Raw genomic sequence first — 17309 nt, 5'->3', positions numbered from 1 at the left:
CACTCCAGCCTAAGTGACAGAGTGATACACTATCCCAAAAAAACTTTTTTTTTTTTTGAGGTGATGAATTTAAATCATTAGGGGAACATACCATTCTTACTAACTTTTTGAAACAAAAACAAAGGTTGCTGAAGATGTTAGCAATGCAGTGTTTAAGTGTATGAAGGTACAGAGCAAGGGAAAGAGGCTTGGGCCTATGGTTTACAAATGGTAATTGTTTTTAGCTTCTAATTATATGTTGAAACCTAAAAGGAACCACTTGCCTCCACTCCAGCCTCGGTTCAGCATAAAACTAAATCATTTCCTTCACAAGCCAGCTGCTGTGCCATAACTTAAATTATAACAGAGAGCCTTTCTCTGCAGTGGAGGGTTGGGAAAAGAGGGAGTAAGTCAGCACAAACAATAAGGAAACATTTGGTGCCTTTCTGATTTCTTCCTAGAATTAACAGGCTTACAGCTGCATTTCTAGGTCAGCATTTCATATGTCTAAAGAGTATGAGGATAGTGTGAAAAATCAGAAGGGAGATGAGAGAGGTCTTTGTCTCTTTTTTAAGATCTTGCTAGCAGTTTTGTTAGTTGGTAATTTTTGCTGTCTCACTGACGCCGAGAGTCCTGGAATTAAACCCCGTGGCCAGCAGGCTGTTAGTTCGTCAGGAAATTCCAAATGGGTATAAATAAATTCTCTGCAACAGCTCCTGGGCTCTATGCCTGCTAATGTGTGGAGTCCCTTTAATGCTGAGGGAAGTTTGCCTGAGACCTGGCTTCCTGCTCGCTGAAAATCACAGTTATTTTGTTTCTGGGTGGGTAAGTAAGAATGCCCACAAAAGAAAGAGAGGAGGAGAGCATGATGTTTGAGTGGGGGTTGGTGAAATATAAACTCGAGCTCTGTGTGTTGTGAAAAAGATTTGCTTTTACTTCAAGCCAGAAAGAATAACCCAGTACTTGATTTTTGGTCCAGTGAAAATTTCAGCTTTACCTATGGCTTTAACATAAAGATGTCATTGTTGCAGGAGTGAATGGTTGTACATATATATATGCTAACATTTGAGTTTTTAAGTTTAAGGTTTAGTTCAATTCAAGAATTTCCTTTTTTGTTGCTAAGTCCATCTTTGGGTATTTGTTTTCAGCTCTGTTTTTCTAATAGGGAGTTGCTCAATATTCATTAAAGCTGGCTTCTTTTTCTCTTATAAACACTATAAAACAAAATAAGGACAGGGATTCATACAAATAATAGTTTTCCACTGCCCCTCACCTCCCCCTGGCCAAAAAACTGTAATGTTTTGTTAGAAAAGCCTGTTTTATCCCTCAGTGAGCCGGTGCTCCTTTCTGCTTTTCACAGAGTTACTCTCTGGACTGGCACATTTCCTTTTTACGCTTAGAACAGCATGTTACTTTTGAAGAAAGTTTGGAAAATAACAGTCCAAGCTCATTCTCTTCTGTGCATGCATGATCGATTTGGGCTGTATTTCAGCAATAACTTTTAAAATTAGACAGTGGACATTAGAGAGCAGCATAGTTGGGGTTGCACTGAGGTACCCATGGCATTTTGGCTCTTTTGAGACAGATTTGGGGTGAAGAGTTGCTGCCTCTTGTAGTCGGCACTGAACACTGGAGAAGAGGGCCACTGTATGAACCGCAAGGCCCCTGTTACCATCACATGCCTCCCTAGCACAATGTGCCCTTTATTAAGACAGGCTGTTCCACTACTGAGAATAGTAACCCTTTCCGCTGTCTTCCCCTCACTCTTACGTGCAGCCTGGCTTCTGGCCTCTAAAATCATGCCCAGAGTAGAACTGGCAATACCCAGGAGGGACACTGCACTGGGGATCGTTAGGTCATGCCAGTTAGGATGCAGCTGGAAAGGTGCCACTGAGTGGGATGTGCAGAGGGGAAGACTGCAGGCTCTGTCTGCCTGAGCTCATCTGGTCTGACACCTGCTGTGATTCATTTTTCTTCACTTGGTTACATAGCATGCCATGTTAAGAAATTTTGTATCAAGTATAGTCAACAGCTACTCATAGCCTGGAAGGAACTTTGGAAATCAGAGTCCCACTGACCCCCTCGTTTTAAGGGTATGAATCACATCACTGCGTTGTATGATTCCAGGGCTCTCCTGCCCATTGCTCATCCATGAACTGGGAAGTGATCATAGTTCCTGTTCTTGTTTTATGAAAAGAAAAGTATACCTTCCCCCAGCCTAGGCAGGCCATTCAGGATGACTACCATGGAGGTGCTCTAGGTGGTTTAAAGCACTGTCTCTGCATGGTGTGTTAGAGAGCACTGTGCCCTGAGGACTTCAGGAGAGCTGCAGAATGAGTGTGCAGAATAATCAGCACTCACCTTTGTCCTCATGTTGTGAGATGGAGATATTTTAACCTGGCCATAATATACTCTAAAAGTTAGGGGGTGTTTGTCTGCTTTTGCTTTTATTTCCTTCCTGTGCTGGACTAGGACTCCCCCTTACCTAGTACATACCTCTCTGCCCAAGCAGTGCACGCACACACTCACACATCCCGTACAGGGCCCTGCTGGCATCTCCCTCATCCACTCTTAAGAAGAAGAAACCATAGCAGAACTTACTTGATCTTGAACAAGTATCACAAATACCTTAAACCCTGACTTCATGGGGGTGGGGGCAGGGTATAGAGGAGGAAGAGTTCTGGATCCTCTCTGGGGGGCCAGGGTTGTGTGCTTCTCCAGACAACAGAGGGTGATCCGGTACCAGTAGTAGCGACAATAGAACCCACACATTGTTCTAAGTGACAACACACTGATGCAGGTACTATTATTTTCTCAAACAATTGGAATATAACCTAATTTGCTGACAGCTGCAAAGCAGCAGAGCCAGGATTCAAACCCAGGCAGTCTGGTCCCAGAGTGCCTGCTTTAAATCACTACATGTCTTCCTCTCTTCCTCTGTTATACTTATTCATCAGTAGATGCCTAGATGCTTTTCACTTCAACAGATACTAAGAGGGCCATGTACCAAGCGCCAAGTACTGAGGAATACAAACATAAATACTGCTTGAGGGCCAGGTGTGGTGTCTCACGCCTGTAATCCCAGCACTTTGGGAAGCGGAGGCGGGCGGATCACGAGGTCAGGAGATAGAGACCATCCTGGCTAACACGATGAAACCCCATCTCTACTAAAAATACAAAAAATTAGCCAGGCGTGGTGGCGGGCGCCTGTAGTCCCAGCTACTCAGGAGACTGAGGCAGGAGAATGGTGTGAACCCGTGAGGCGGAGCTTGCAGTGAGCCGAGATCGCGCCACTGCACTCCAGCCTGGGCGACAGAGCAAGACTCCGTCTCAAAAACAAAGTTTGACTTCTGCCTCCCCTAGACACTTAGAGTCTGGTAGAAACACAGGCATGTGCCTGCTAACAGTTCGGCATATATAGGCAAAGTGACTTAGGAAAAAAGAGGGAAGAAGGGGACCAGTTCTTCCCAGGACAGAGCAGTTGAGGGTAAGTAGGGCTTTACAAAAATGAGACATCTGGGTTGGGCCCTTTAAAAAGGATGATGCAGCTGATTTTGACAGATGGGAGAGTATGGGGAAGGGTAGAGGTATAGAATGAGCTGGGTAGAGGGGATAGAATGAACAAAGATAGATAAGCTTGAAAGTTTCCCAGTATGTTGAGGTTTGGGCTGGGAGGACCCTGGGAGGTGCTGGATTGGGGTTAAATTGTTGACATTTTATGCCACAGAAAAGAGCTTTTAGGCTTTATTCTTTAAAATGGAGCTCCTGGCACATCAATTTGCAAGGATAGTAATTGAGAAGTTGTAGACGTTTCCAGGAATACCTGAAACAAATGTAAAATTTCTCAAATAATATGTAATACAGGAAAGCAAAGCCATCTGCCCCTGAAAACAGGCTGCATATTTGCATTATGAGCAATAGCAGAGTCTGGTCTGTGCTCCCTGGTGACAGGCTGACTGCACTCATGCACCCTAAGGACATTGATGTGCAAATGAAGAAAGACATAAATAATACTTATTTTTAAATAATTTTAATCATACAGAAAATTTGTTAAAAGAGCTCTCATGGCTCCCTCACCCAGATTCAGATTTCCCAGTGGTTAACATTTTACCATATTTGTTCCGTGTGTGTGTGTGTGTGTGTGTGTGTGTAGAAATGCAGTTGTCATGTCTTTTTAGTCTCCTTCCATCTGAAAAGTTCTCATTTTTACCTTTTTTTCATGGCCTTGATGGTTTTTAAAAGAGAGGCCTGACGTTCTATAGAATGTGTTTCAAGCAGGGTCCAGGCCATGCCTTCTTGGCAGGACAGTGCAAAAGTGACGCTCTGCTCTTCCCCGTGCAAATACATGATGTCAACTTTGATCACCTGGTCGAGGTGGTTATTTGTCAGCTTTCTTATCATAGAGTCACCTTTTTTTTTAATGATTGATGTTATTTTCTGGTGAGATATTCTGAGACCACACCAGTGTCCTAGTCTTTGGTAGGAAATCTCTATCCACTAACCTTAGCTAGTAATTCCTACCTGAATCAGCCACTGTTCTAATAATTGGTCCATGGTGATTTTCTGTTTACATAATTCCTTGTATATATTAGTTGGTATTCCAACATATTTATTATAGCATAGTGGACTCACAAGTAGATACCTAGTTTATTCAATGGATTGTAACTTGTTACTATCATTAATTATACTAATGCTCAAATTATCCTAGATTTGGCTAGTGGGGGTTCAAAAGAGTTTGAATCAAATAGACCCTTGACACTGGCATTAAATAGCCAATCTGATGTCTTACGACGATTGAGAATAATAACTGGTAGGCAGAGGGTGTTATCTGAGTTCTAGATATGTATTTATCTCTGACAGTATGGGTCACCTGCAACAAGATCTGTGGTAGGCAGTAACACTCGGGACACTAGAGGCAAGCCAACCTGAAATTCAGCTTGTCGGAGACCATCTGGTGGGTAGAAGTTTTGCATTTTCAGAGTATATTGCTTAAGTTCCCCAGGCCCTATCATCTGCCTTTAGCTTTCCCTATTGGCCAATTCAGGCCCTGGTCAGGTGTGGGTGGAGAGGTACACAAAGCTGGAAACAGCGTGCTGCCCGCCTTTCTCTCCTGCCTCCAGAGACACTTGCTGGCTGCCAGGGTCTGCATTGTCTTAGCCTCACGGGCATTTTCAGTCCTTGCTCTTCCCATCCTAGAGTTTCAAACACAGAGCAAGTCTGTGTTCTGCATCTCAACATGCTAAATCAGAACCTGGATTCCCAAAAATGTTGTCTCCTCTTTCTTCCTGCCCTCACTCATGCCATATCCGTCCTTCCCAGGTTAGATTTCTCATACTTTAATAACCTTCAGAAAAGGAATCCCATCACTTTTCTCTGCGGTGAGTCATCCACTGGTTTAAAGAATTTTTTTTTTTTTTTAGTAGCAGAATGAGGTAACAGCCCTAGAAGACAAGCCTGGAGACCTGATCCTGGTCTCCAGGTCAGCCCAGAGTAGCTGGAATTTGTTGGGCCTTCTCAGTTTCCTCCTAAGTATTAGGGGCAGACAGAGTTAAGGCTACAGGCTGGCTAGCCCAAATGCAGACAGTGTCAAAGTTCTAGTGGCTGAGTACCATCAGAACTTGTCTTACTATTACCACTTATTTTCTAATTGGGTAGATAAAATTCACATGGTGCAAAGGAATTTGTTATACCTAGACAAAAATTCATGGGGACTTGAATAATCCATGGAAACCCTAATGGAGGATACTGAGGAGAATTTTAATCTCCAGCATCTAGCCAGAGCAATCTTATTAAAATGCAAATCTGATCATTTCACTCCCTTGTTTAAAACCATTCAATAGCTTACCAATGCATCTGTGATGCAAAAACTTGATCCCCAGGGTGCTGTTGGGTTAGGGCTCTGTCTGTCCCCTTTCTGCCTCACTGCAGCCTTTGCAAAGTCCCCTTCCCAGTTCTTAAAAGTGGCAGGTTTTGCATATGCTCTTTCCTCTGCCTAGAATTTCTCCCATCCCTCCACACATCCCCAGCACACTGCCCGGTGGATTCCTTAGCTACCACTCCCTTGAAGAACCCTCCCTACCTGTAGCCTAGGCGGGGTCCCCGCTCTGTTCCAGCATAACGCCTGTATTTTACTTTCACAACACTTAGTACGGTTGTTATTTATGTGATCACTTGTCTGTCTCCTCCTATGCTTCATAAGTTCTACCCAGACAGGCTCTGTGTGTGTTTTGCTTAGCACCTAGCAGTGTTTGGCCTATTGCAGGCACTTAATAAATATTTGCTGAATGAAAGAATACGTCCATCTTTCAGTGTAACAACTGCATCTTCCTTAGATCAGCATTCTCTTTACAGAGTGTGGGAACAGGTAAACATGGAAGATGGAGCTGGTATGGAGAGGGGTAGTGATGAGAGACAGTGGAAGATATAGGAGTAGTGTGCAAGTTAATGTCTGTTAAAAAAAAGTCAAGATAAGTATCCATGAGAGGAAATCCAAAGATTGCGGGGGAGAAGCCAAAAGGAGTTAGAAAGAGGAGTACAGGAAGCAACACCACATTCTAACTTAATCATATAAACAAACCAAGCCTGTAAAATTGCAGTTATGCTACATATGTGTCAACTGACCTGATATTTCTTATGAACTTCTGGCAAATACTTTTGCTTTCTTTAATGTTACAATTGTATTTGCATGAAGTGTTTAGGTAGCTATTTAAAACAGCTATACTAGCCTGGGCAACATAGTCGGACCCCATCTCTATAAAAAATTTAAAAATTAGCCAAGTTTGATGACACACATCTGTAGTCCTAGCTACTAGAGAGGCTGAGGCAGGAGGATCACTTGAGCTGGGGAGTTCAAGGCTGCAGTGAGCTGTGACTGTGCCACTACACTCCACCCTGGGTGACAGAGCGAGACCCTGTCTCTAAAAGAATGAATGAATACATACTTACCTACCTACCTACCTACCTATAACCTGAAGAGGTATTGGTGAAATTACAATAGGCAGTATAAACTCTGTGAGGAGAAGGATTTCAGGCTTCTTAGAAAAAGCCTAGCACTTGGCAGGTGCCCATCATTTGAATGACTGAATGAGTGGGTTTTATCTGGGAGGGAAAAGAGCAGGCTTAAAAAGAACTCTTTGGTAAATGCAAGAGCAAAAGAAAATCTCATTTGCTATACATTCTTTTAAGCCAGAAGGAGGAACACTCATATTGCTACCCTTTTTATTGCGTGTTCTCTAACAAATGGTGTTCCTCACACAAATTTGATATAGGAAGCGAAGCTGCTGGGTCTCAAAGAGCTTAATGCGAACAGTGTCATCTGGAGATGTCGCCTGCTAAACCCGTTCAGAAGGACGCTGTTGTACTTCCCTGTCTTCTTAGAACACTTTCCACTCTTGGAAAAGTTGATGTGCTAACTTAATTACTTTCATACTCTGAGTAATTAGCTTCATGAGAACTTGCCTCTCTTCCTGAGTTAATCCTCCTTTGCTTTCCTGCTGACGTGGAATCTTTTTGACTGCTTTGAACAGCAGGATGCTTACACTCTGGGGCTTTTAAATGTGGAAATCTGTGATAATTATGTACTTCTCTAGGACTGACTCAGCTCTTCAGGCAAAATCTTCATGCTTCGGCCGGGAGTGGTGGCTCAAGCCTGTAATCCCAGCACTTTGGGAGGCCGAGACGGGCGGATCACGAGGTCAGGAGATCGAGACCATCCTGGCTAACACGGTGAAACCCCGTCTCTACTAAAAAAAATACAAAAAACTAGCCGGGCGAGGTGGCGGGCGCCTGTAGTCCCAGCTACTCGGGAGGCTGAGGCAGGAGAATGGCGTGAACCCAGGAGGCGGAGCTTGCAGTGAGCTGAGATCCGGCCACTGCACTCCAGCCTGGGCGACAGAGCGAGACTCCGTCTCAAAAAAAAAAAAAAAAAAAAAAAATCTTCATGCTTCATCTGAGAGGGGACAATAACATTAATGGGAATTAGCAAAGCTCTTCAGTTTCAACAGTCAGGTGTGGTATCTGGTGAAGAAAAACACATAAATGGTGTGTGAAAGTTGTGGCACAAGAGTGTAATTATTTTTCACAGCACCATCAGTCAGTAATTGGGCCTAGAGTGTGCAGCAGTGAAATCAGAACAAAGAAGTCAGTGTGTCCTAATTAATAGATAAAGTAATAATATCAAAGTCTCTTCCGTTATAAAGTCCACAGGACACATTATTTCACCCCAGTGCTTTTTGCTCATGTTAAAGAATGGCTCATTGTGGTAGAGTATGTAGAAAAGTATTGAATGCTTTTTTTACTCAAAAGTGGCGTTTTTGTCACTCTGTCACCTGAGCATAGTGTTATTGGCCCCAGTAGGAAATGAAAAACTTGAAGACTACAGACTTTTTTTTTTTCCCGAGACGGAGTTTCGCTCTTGCCCAGGCTGGAGTGCAATAGCACGATCTTGGCTCACTGCAACCTTTGCCTCCCAGGTTCAAGCGATTTTCCTGCCTCAGCCTCCCAAGTACCTAGGATTACAGGCATGCACCACCATGCCCGGCTAATTTTGTATTTTTGGTAGAGATGGAGTTTTTCCATGTTGGTCAGCCTGCTCTTGAACTCTCCACCTCAGGTGATCCACCTGCCTCCGCCTCGCAAAGTGCTGGGATTACAGGCGTGAGCCACCGCACCCAGCAGAAGACTACAGATTATACAGCCAAAATTTCAGTTGCTATCTGTGAATTTTTATTCTTCTTACTGTCTCCAGCACAGGCTGTCTCAGCCTCAGCGCTACTGACATTATGGGCTAGATAATTCTTTGTTGGGGGAGGGAGGGCCTGTCTTGTGCATGGCAGAATGTGTGCACAGCTCTGGCCTCTACACACTAGATTCCAGTAGCACCCCAAGCAGTGACAAGGATAAATATCTTCAGGCATTGCCAAATGTCTCTTCATGGGGCAAAATCACCTCCACGCCTCGTTTGGTTGGTTTAAAAGAAAAATTACCTCCAGTTGAGAATCACTGCAAGCAGGTTAGTACTCCCAGACTAGTTTCCTGTGATCTAATCTTCTTCCTGGTAAGTACGTTAATTTTTATGTCTTTCCAAACCACGTATTATTTGGACAGCAAGTTTAGTTGCACTGAAAGTTAAAATCATATAGTACTTTATGAATCTAGATGAATGATTGTTGAAATACCCGTAACTCCATTTCACTTTGTTAATGCAGAAGAATTGCAAGCAAATGTCGCACTGTTCTCGAGGCCGTAAATTGGGCCCCTCTCACAGAGCACTAAGTTTTATAGGAGATAAATATATAAATAAGGAGCAGACTTGCCATCAGTTTGTTGATTCCACCTTTTCTCTGAACACATGGGAATTTGGTCTGAACTTGGAGAGTTTTCTCTAATTGATGCCGTCACATTGGTGTTTGGTTACCCCAAATTGCAGACTGTGCAAACTTAGTTGGGAGAGAGAGGGAGGAAATGGACTCTGTGACCCTTGGTGTCTAGGAGTAAGTTTGCTCAGAGATGATGCCAACCTAAGACGACATGGAGCCCAGTGTTAGTTAGCAGTCCATCCACTTACCTTGAGACACTGGTATAATTTCTGGCAATGACAGCTGTCATGTAGCTGTTTGCTTCACTTCTGCCTTTAATTACTTTTCTATGCACCCCCTCCCCACTAGACTGTGAGCCTTGCGAGAGCAGAGGCTTTGTCCCTTTTGTTCAGTGTTCCCAGCTCCTAGAACAGTACATGCTAAATAGTAAGTGAAGATCCACGGAAAACTAGAGAGATAGAGAAAGAGAGACAGAAAGTAGATACTAATTCATGTGCCTTTATTATCAATATCAATTATAAATGTAAGTTGAATGTGTGAATAAATGTTTTATTCGGTCTACACTGCCCCCTGGGTATTGTAACATTTTAACTGGTCCCATTGAATTTAGCCTCTTTCCCTACCTCAGTCTCACACACACACAATTGTCAAGACAATCTTTGTTGATGCCTTTTAGTCCCTAGTTTCAGTGGAAAAACTTGCCCTGCTCCAGGCTGTGAGATTGGTGGCCTCTACTCATCGTCTTCTCCTTGTCTAACCTTGGCATTCCTTCAGCAGCACCAACAGGCGCTGCCCTGGCCCTTCACCTTTTTACTCTGTCATTTATGTTGTCTTCAGAACTCATCTCTGGTTAACTTGGTTCTGTTCTGATCACTAGTTTACATACTTTCATACTGCATTGTGTTTTGGTTTTTCAGAGTGGGGTCGGGGTTGTTGTTTTTTGGATTTTTTTAGACAATCTTTCTCTGTCGCCCAGGCTGGAATGCAGTGGTGCGATCTCGGTTCACTGCAACCTCCGCCTCTTAAGTTGAAGCGATTCTTCTGCATTCAGCCTCCCGAGTAGCTGGGATTGCAGGCATGCACCACCACACCTGGCTAATTTTTGTATTTTTAGTAGAGACAGGGTTTCACCATGTTGGCCAGGCTGGTCTCAAACTCATGACCTCAAGTGAACTGCCCACCCTGGCCTCCCAAAGTGCTGGGATTACAGGCGTGAGTCTCTGCTCCCGGCCTGCATTGTTGACATATGCCTTTGTAACTGGTCTCAATTAGTGTTATGTTAAGGGTGTTTGGTAGTCATCTCTCAGCTAGACTGTATCTTATTTTATTTCTTATAAATTTTTCCTCCTACTCCTTACACTGAATAGGACCATTTTCTGTACCTAGTTAAGCTTTCAATAAATGTTTATATAATGAAGGTAGAGGTGGTGCCAGGAGCAGTCTCCACCGCTGGAGTTCCAGACATTCAAAAAATTCTTGTAAACACCAGGGACAGCCCTCCAATTCCAGAATATTTAGTTGGAAGCTGTTACTCTCAGGATTTCAGTTGCAGATATAGCCAGTGGAATTTTGACTGTGCGAAAGCAGGCATAGTTCTGTTAGTCCAAAAAGACTTTTAAAGCAGTTAAGAGTCTCTTTATAACCCAGGTAGAGTTTTTTTTAAAAAAACTTTTTTTTTTTTTTTTTTTTTTAAGATGGAGTCTCGCTCTGTCGCCCAGGCTGGAGTGCAGTGGCGTGATCTTGGCTCACTGCAACTTCCACCTTCCTGGTTTAAGCAATTCCCCTGCCTTACCCTCCTGAAAAGCTGGGATTACAGGTGCACACCACCATGCCTGGCTAAATGTTTTGCGTTTTTAGTAGAGGCCTAGTTTCACCATGTTAGCCAGACTGGTCTTGAACTCCTGACCTCAGGCAATCTGCCCACCTTGGCCTCCCAAAGTGCTGGGATTACAGGCGTGAGCCACCGCTGCCAGCCAAAACTGATGTTTTTATACTTCCTCTTCATCCTGAATTAATAATTTAAGTTTTATTGTAACACTTTTCCAGTTAATCATTTAGCATCTTTCTCCTTTTTAAGATCTAGTCTTAATTTTTGAGAGGGAATGGGGGAAGTAACTGCAGTATCTGTTAGAATTCAGTGTAACGCCAAGTAAACAAGACCAAAACAAACAATATCTAAAACAAAATAGACCTTTGTATCTTTTTCACTTAAAAGTATAGAGGTAGGCTTTTCAGGAATGTTATAGTAGCTCTGATCCACAAAGTGCTTTGAGGCCCAAGTTCCTTCTGGTACATTGTTCCTCCACCCTAGATATGAACTCATGTTTCAAAGTTACACTAGTGTTCTAGTCATCACATCTGCATTCCAGGCAGCAGGACAGAGGAAGGCACAAATAAGAACATAGATGAAAGAATTATTTCTGTTTTTTTAATGGAGGTTCCTGGGGTATATACTACATGACACTTCTGCTTATAGACTTTTATTTGCCCCCATTAGTGTGGAAGGAGGGGATGATGTATACTAAAGAACATCAAGCTGTCTTTGCCCCCATTCATTCGCCTCCCAAATGAACTTTCTCAGTTTATTGCAATCAATTCCATTTGCCTTCCAAATAGTGACTTCTTGTAATATATTTTAAGACGAATGCCCAGGCCAGGTATAGTGGCTCATACCTGTAATCCCAGCATTTTGAGAGACTGAGGTGGGAGAGGCTTGAGGCCAGGAGTTCAAGACCAGCCTGAGCAAAATAGCAAGACCTCGTCTCTACTAAAAATAAAAAATAAAAATAAATAAATAAAAATTAAAATTGTCAGGCATGGTGCTACATACCTGTAGTTCCCAGCTACTCAGGAAGCTGAGGCAGGAGGATCACTTGAGCCCAGGGGATAGAGACTATAGTGAGCCATGATCGTACCACCACACCCTAGCCTGGGCAACAGAGTGGGACCCTGTCTCAAAAAAAAAAAAGGACAAATACCCATGTGTTGTAAAAATTATAAAATGAACAAAATAAAAATCACCTATAATTCTACAACCTAAAGATAACTGAAATAGTATCACGTAAGAAATGTCCTTAACACTAATATTTATTTATTTATTTTTTTTACCGTCTTATTTTATTCCGATATGTACTTATTTTTTTTTTTATTATTATTATACTTTAAGTTCTAGGGTACATGTGCATAACGTGCAGGTTTGTTACATATGTATACTTGTGCCATGTTGCTGTGCTGCACCCATCAACTCGTCAGCACCCATCAACTCGTCATTTACATCAGGTATAACTCCCAATGCAATCCCTCCCAACACTAATATTTAACAAACAACTTCTGTCTTCAGAGCATCAAGATGTTTTTCAAAGTTTATTCTCTTATACTGTTGGCCAGGCACAGTGGCTCACAGCTGTAATCTTAGCACTTTGAGAGGCCAAGGCAGGCAGATTACCTGAGGTCAGGAGTTTGAGATCATCCTGGCCAATATAGTGAAACCCCATCTGTACTAAAAATACAAAAATTAGCTGGGCATGGTGGCATGTGCCTGTAATCCCAGCTCCTCGGGAGGCTGAGGCAGGAGAATCCCTTGAACCAGGGAGGCGGAGGTTGCAGTGAGCCAAGATGGTGCCACTGTACTCTAGCAAGATTATTATGTTATACTATATATTCAGTTATTTATTCCTTCAGTAAACATTGTTAAACATCTCCTTTCTTCCCAACATATTGATAGTTGGTGTGTGGTTGAGAGAGGAAGCAATGAAAAAAAAAAATATATATATATATATATGTATATGCAGTGTTCTCAGCTCACTGCAGCCTTCACCTCCCAGGTTCAAACGATTCTCCTGCCTTAGCCCGAGTAGCTGGGATTACAGGTGCCTGCCACTATGCTTGGGTAATTTTTTATATTTTTAGTAGAGATGGGGGTTTCACCATGTTGGCCAGGCTGGTCTCGAACTCCTGACCTTCAGATGATCCACCCTCCTCGGTCTCCCAAAGTGCTGGGATTACAGGTCTGAGCTAGCGCTCCCTGCCAGAAAAAAATTTTTTAATTAAATTTTTTGCTGTCTGCATGCTTACAGTCTGGTACAAAAGACAAAAAAGTTTTTTGGTCTTGTTAAAGTTTGGAAATAAATCAGGGACTCATAAATGCCTAATTTATGTTGATGTATGCAAACATACACTAGAAAGAAGGATATTAAAAAAATAATGACACTGGGTAGTTTTATTGTAGAATAATTTTTACCATGGACAATTGTTTGTGAAAATGACACCTTGAAAACACATCTCACTTTTTTACTTGCTGGAGAAGGAAGCTTGAATTACAAGTCTTTTGGGTAGCCTGGTTTGAACAGTATTAGGAAATAAGCAAGCCTAACTTGGTTAAATTCTAACCTCTCCTGATTCCCAGAAGTCCAAAGTTCATTTGGGGGTAATTTAGTGTGATCCATGTCTTTTGTGATTCCTACAAGGTGAACTAAAGAAATAACTAAAGATGGACCAGTTAGGTTTTGGTAAAAACTGTGATATGTTTTGTTGTGTTTTAAATACTGATGTTGAGTCAGTTCATCTTTCCTACTGAAAATCCTTAAGTGGGAAAAGTAGCTATGTTAATAAATACATAGAAAAACTAGGAGTTACACCAAAATATTAATGCTTGCCACTGGATGGTGAGATCTGAGTGCCTTTTCTTACGGTCTTTAAATTATCTGTATATGGCTTTTTTTTTTTTTTTTTTTTTTTTTTTTTTACAAGTGTGTACTACTTTTGTATCTGGAAAAAAAGATTTGTTTTTGTTTCATTTTTTAAGAAGACGCTTTCATCAGTGGCAAAGGCTCAGTTGAAATTAATGATAAAGGATAACTACTTGCCACGTGTCGTGAGCCCAGGGCTGAGCAGAATCCTGCAGTGCTCTGAAACCAGTGAGTGCTGCTGAGACCCTGAGAATCCACAGAGAACAGTGGGGTGATTGTGCCTCTGCACCTCCTCAGGTGACCGAGGGCTGAGCAGGAGAACACAGACTCTTTCATGAAGAAGTGACTAGTATAGGAAAAACAGAGCCTCTCTGTAGAGATGCTTGAAGTGCTAGCTTTATTTAAAAATCAACTGGCAAAACTGGAGTGAAGAACACACATTTTCAGAAGATCCCGGTTTCCTGTTTTCATTAAGAAAACAAGGAATGCGGAACAGCTGAGTGTGCTGGGGGTGGTGTCACTGCAGCCGGAGGGAGACTTCATTGGTGAAAACTCAGCCTATGGCATTTGTGCGTGGCTGGCTAAGTTTACACGAATGTTGAAACTTCCTTGTGGGGTGAGAATCGAGGACGTCTGAGGCTGGGTCCTGGTGAGCTGGGAGCGAGCTGGTGAGCGGTGCAGCGCGGGCCGGCAGAGAGCGCAGCGGGCGCCACCTGGTAGGTGAGCTGCGAGTGGCGTGGGGCGGTCACCGCTGGCCGAATCCCCGGGGGGCCTTGGGCGAGGGTGACCGGGAAGGCTGCGTGCTGCTTGGCCACTTTACTCGACCACAGCGACCCCACAGGTCTACAGGCGTCCAGCTTAGACTCACCGGCTCACACACACATCCCGGGTGGGCCAGATTAGCCTGCCTGTCTGACACCCAAGCTGTAGTTTCTCTTTGTTTATGGAATTTCAGACAGTACTGGAAACAGGTCTGGCTGCATATTTTGAGTGATCACCTTCTCCATATGGAGATGAAAGCTAAAAAGGAAAGAGAAAAGGACGGCTACATTCTATTAACATGAGCACTATGAACATGAGCACAAATTTCCAGGCACGGCGCTCCCGGCCAGCCCTCCCATTCTTGGGCTAGGGCATGACCGCTGCTGGGCGCTTCTTTCACATAGAATTCACTTCCCACACGTGTTAGAATCGAACAGCTAGAACAATTTAATATTGTTTTAAATTGGGACATAAAGAATATATGTCCTTTTCCTCTGCTTGGCAAACATTTTTGTACTTTTCTTTCCAACATTTGGGAAGAAAGCGGGCAGATGGAGACAGAAGTGTTCTTCAGAGCATTCACACTGGCGGTGTAAATGTTCGGCAGTGCTGGGGGTTGGGAGGGCGGACAGCAACCAGGTTTGCTGGAAGTTCTTTCAAACTTGACAGCCGTCAAGTGGGTTTGTATACTCAGAAGAGGGCAAGGAGACTGATGGCTTATATTTTCACTCATTGCTTTTGGGTTCTTTCCATAGCTCTAAAAATGCACGGCTTGTTAGTGTGGCTCTGGGAAAACACAACACATGACTTGATCCTACAATTTAAACAAATAAAAATGACCTTGCTTTTAAATTTGAAATGCATAGCCCAGGTCAGCGACAAGGTCTGTGCTTTGAAAGGTTCTTGTGTTTCCTCTTTTAAATGTCTGGTTTGGCCTTAAGTAGTATTTACTGAATGCCACATGATCCAGTGGTTGGAGTATGTAGGTTTTGCCCTTATCTTCATTCTTTGCATCTGTTTGAACTCATCACAATACAAAACAAGGTGTTCCTGGGATAGGGAATGTTTTGTCCAAAAGAAGTCAACACAGAGAAAACTTTTCCTATAGTTAAGACAGGGTTTGGTTTTGTTTTTAAATGAGGAGAGAAACTGAGAAGTGGAAGACACGAAATAGAGTTGAAGTCTTTCTTCTGTGTGCTTGTACCCTTGCTGCCAGAGTAAATCACTAAATATCCCATGCCCCAGCTTTCTCAGCCAGGGAGGTGTCAAGGCAAATTGTAATCCTGTGGAGGTGGTCAGGAGCCGAGTGCCCTTGGCCTCCATTTAGAAAGGCAGCCCAGTCTGCAAAAGACAGGGGCAGGGACATCTCATCCCAGGCCTCCTGGTTCTGCTGCCGACTTTGTCTGTCTGCTGCTGACTTTTGGTTTTTTTGTGAGCCTCAGATAACACTTTGAAAAACAGGAATCTTAATGTCTGCTGTCTATATTCGAAGAGACTGTAGATGACCAATGAAATTATCTACTGGACAATGCTTTCATGTCTCTTTTTTTTTTGCGACAGAGTTTTTGCTCTGTTGCCCAGGCTGGAGTGCAATGGCGAGATCTCGGCTTACTGCAACCTCCACTTCCTGGATTCAAGTGATTCTCCTGCCTCAGCCTCCTGAGCAACTGGGATTACAGGCACCTGCCACCATGCCCAGCCAATTTTTGTATTTTTAGTAGAGACGAGGTTTTACCACGTGTTGGCCAGGCTGGTCTCAAACTCTTGATCTCAGGTGATCCACCCACCTTGGCCTCCCAAAGGGCTAGGATTACAGGAGTGAGCCACCATGCCCGGCCTTTCGTGTCTTTTATAATGAATTATTTTAAAAATAGTAAGGACTTACTGTGTGCTTGACTCGTTGAAATCATTATCTCTGAGTACTGATGGACATAAAGATGGAAAAAGATGGAAATAGTAGACATTTTAGACTACAAAAGTAGGGAAGGAGGGGAGTGAGGGTTGAAAAATTACCTATTGGGTATAGTGTTCACTATTTGGGTGATGTGTACACTAGAAGCTCAAAGCTCATCATTACACAATAGATCCATGTAACAAGCCTGCACATGCACTCCCTGAATCTAAGATAAAATTTTAAAAAATAATACAATCATTATCTCATTACATTGTTTTAAGCCTGTGAGTTAAATATTTGCATCTCCATTTTTACTCAGGGAGAAACTGAAGTTCAGAGAGGTTTATTAACTTGCTTACCCAGGCCAGGTGCAGTGACTCACGCCTGTAATCCCAGCAGTTTGGGAGGCCGGGGAGGGTGGATCACCTAAGGTCAGGAGTTCCAGACCAGCCTGGCCAACATGGTGAAACCCTGTCTCTACTAAAAATGTAAAAATTAGCCAGGCGTGGTGGTGTGCCTCTATAATCCCAGCAACTCAGGAGGCTGAGACAGGAGAATTGCTTGATCCCGGGAGGCGGAGGCTGCAGTGAGCCGAGATCGCGCCATTGCAACTCCAGCCTGGGTGACAGAGTGACCTGTCTCAAAAAAAAAAACTTGCTTACCCAGTTG

At 43.2% G+C, this 17309-nt stretch overlaps 1 protein-coding gene across 35 annotated transcripts in view; it reads left to right on the top strand.

Moving 5' to 3' along the window:
- KANK1 (KN motif and ankyrin repeat domains 1) overlaps positions 1-17309 on the top strand; it is a 240862-nt gene that overhangs the window by 188074 nt on the left and 35479 nt on the right. For 3 of the 35 annotated variants that reach the window (XR_012424765.1, XM_065530651.1, XM_065530643.1), the window contains exon 1: positions 698-804. The exons of 26 other annotated variants lie outside the window; for them this stretch is intronic. The gene's annotated coding sequence lies outside the window, so the exon portion shown is untranslated. Of the gene's footprint in view, positions 1-697; positions 805-14595; positions 14705-17309 lie in introns of those variants that run through there. 6 more of the 35 variants (XM_074017595.1, XM_065530648.1, XM_065530650.1 and 3 more) reach the window with 3 other exon arrangements.

This window comes from Macaca fascicularis, chromosome 15 (genome assembly GCF_037993035.2).
Source record: "Macaca fascicularis isolate 582-1 chromosome 15, T2T-MFA8v1.1".
NCBI classification, from domain to species: Eukaryota; Metazoa; Chordata; class Mammalia; order Primates; family Cercopithecidae; genus Macaca; species Macaca fascicularis.
Note: the sequence above shows the minus strand (reverse complement) of the source record. Positions and strands in the feature narration are given on the sequence as shown.